This window comes from Osmia lignaria, unplaced genomic scaffold (assembly GCF_051020975.1).
Source record: "Osmia lignaria lignaria isolate PbOS001 unplaced genomic scaffold, iyOsmLign1 scaffold0036, whole genome shotgun sequence".
NCBI classification, from domain to species: Eukaryota; Metazoa; Arthropoda; class Insecta; order Hymenoptera; family Megachilidae; genus Osmia; species Osmia lignaria.
Window position 1 is genome coordinate 45,001 of NW_027478177.1, and position 2,500 is coordinate 47,500.

A 2,500-nucleotide genomic window follows, 5' to 3' on the forward strand; every position below is an offset into this window, starting at 1 on the left:
GATTTCGAATAGGTTTCTTTATTTATCATCCCTTCTTTTCGAGCGCCACGGAAGCAAGAGGAAAAGCAAGAGCGAGAGAACATTTCGCGTATACTTCATTTAACAATTTTAACCAACACGCGATGTACTCCACACACCTCTTAGATTTAACAACTGCTTTTCTCTTCTTCTCCCCTTAGCGCAAGGGTAAACCCCATTTGTCTCTTCTTTGGAACGCAACAAAACTTTCGAGGACTGGACGACCGAGCGATGGTCGCGCGGTCTTCGCTTATCTTTAACAAACGAAGTAGTCCGTATGTATTCTAAATGTTGAAGCCTCCTAGAGCTTTAAGCCATGCGAGACATTGAAATGCTGTTTTAACGGGAGCATGCATAATTGCTGCAAACATACTTTTATCACAAGTTCTAGCCACGCCACGGAGGCTTCGAAGTTCCTTCACCATTCGCTTTCCTCTCTTTTGTTACACAGTTTCAGACTACGATCAGGGGTACCGAAACGCTGTATTGATTGTAAACAACCATTTTTATCTTGGAGCGGAGCGTTCCTTTACTCGTTAGATTTGTCTTGTCGCGTGTGTATTCGCTTTTTCGACGCTTTTTAACCATTTAACTTGTTTAGCGAAGCTAAACGCACAGACAGACAAAAAAAAAGGAACAGCATCGCGCGTCAAACAGCGACGACCCATCTGAAGCGATCTTTCATTTATACACCGTTTGTAAACAGAGAGATGTATAAAGCGCGGGGAATCATTCGAAACCCTGGGGCTATTCGAGCTTGCATTTCAGCAAATTATCATCTCAAACATTTCACTCGTTTGCTTTTTCTAAATTTATAGGAGAGCTTCTTTCGTTTATTTTTGACACACCTTTCGTAAATATCGTTTCTGGCAACGTCGGGAGCGTGGATTTCTACAAGTGAACAATCGCGCCGATCCGATAACTTCCAGCAGGATGGAGAATCTTTATAGATTATCTTCCGAGAACTCGGTGCTTTCACGGGCGGTCGTTTATAAATTTTAACGAACGACTCGCGCGCCGTGACGCACTTGCGCTAGTTCGAAGAGATATTTCGAAATTTGTTTCTCTCCTTTAACGGCCTGCATTTAGTGTATCGGTTGCGATTTTCGTCACATCGTTTCCACGACAAACGCCGACGAACTGCCCAACTATCGCTCGTACGTTGCGACTCTTTCTTTGTTTATCGTTCATTCATTCTTTCAATTTCGTTCGATAATCCCGCTCCGAAACGTTCTACTTTCGTTGAACGACGGCGAGATGTTTAGAAAGAAATGAATTACTCTTTTTTCGAGAAGCAAACGCAAGCAGTCTTTTGTTAAGAAAACGACCCTCAGCCAGGCGTGGTCCAGGAATTGTATCCGTGGACCGCAATGTGCGTTCGAAATGTCGATGTTCATGTGTCCTGCAGTTCACACGTTGACGCGCAATTAGCTGCGTTCTTCATCGACCCACGAGCCAAGTGATCCACCGTTCAGGGTAATCGTAAAATTTTGTATTTCAAACTCTTTAGATCTTTAGAGTGTTATTTTCATTATTAACACGCATCACATTCGATACCCACATCACTCTCCCACCCGGCGCGTGCGGGAGAGCGAATTCGGGCGTCGCCAACGTATTTGTTTGTTTGTTCGATCGTTGACGACACGATCGCGTCCAAGGACGGAAACCGTCGGAGAAACGCCCAGTGGCACGCTCCTCTCGACGGTCGGGCGTAAAGTACATTTAAAAACCTTGAAAAGTACGAACGCACACAAGGAATGCGAGCGCGCGTCCTGTCGCTGAATCGTGGGTTGCGAGATTCGAACAGACACACGGCCGGCGACGATCGGTCTAACTAATGGACACATAGTTTTTCAAAGACTCGCTATCGTCGCTTCTCAGCCGGTCCGTAAACAACACACATCGATCAGGCGGACGCACGAATCTTACCACGGTGCGTGTTTCGTAGATTCCAGGTTACCCGCAAGTACCTCTCTCTCCCTCTCGAAAGAGGAATCTCGATCCGTCCTTTTTGGACAATGGAGAAATCTTTTTATCGCAACACGGATGGCAAAGAAACAACCAAAGCGTAGGAGCGTGGGGACGAGAGCGACGAAAAGAACGTCGCGAAAACAAAGTTTCGACGGTTGCTCGTTCTAATACATCGTAGTTTCAACTCTCTCAGTTTTAACCACTCCTAGACGCTTCGTAAACTTTTAACAATTCTTCGCCTCCGCGAGTTTCATTTCGAATAGAGCGAACGCAACACGGACCAAAAAAACTCCGGTGATGCCAGATCATTTAGCAAAGATCAGACGGCGGGTCATCTGTATTCCTTTTCTCTCTTTTTTATATCTTTCCATTTAACTAGGGTGTCGCAACGACGGGTACATTTATATATTTATATATATTGTATTTCAATTTTAATGATCCTTCACTTTCGGTTTGTAATAATATGATCCTTCTTTCATTTCGATCCTTCATATTGTAGGTTAACCAACAG

At 44.6% G+C, this 2,500-nt stretch overlaps 1 non-coding gene across 1 annotated transcript; it reads right to left on the minus strand.

The window, feature by feature from the left end:
- Nucleotides 1-1,342: 1,342 nt before the first annotated feature.
- Nucleotides 1,343-1,497, minus strand: LOC143306798 (5.8S ribosomal RNA). Its single transcript, XR_013064104.1, has one exon. It is a non-coding gene; the product is annotated as a 5.8S ribosomal RNA (ribosomal RNA).
- Between the last annotated feature and the right edge of the window lie 1,003 nt (nt 1,498-2,500).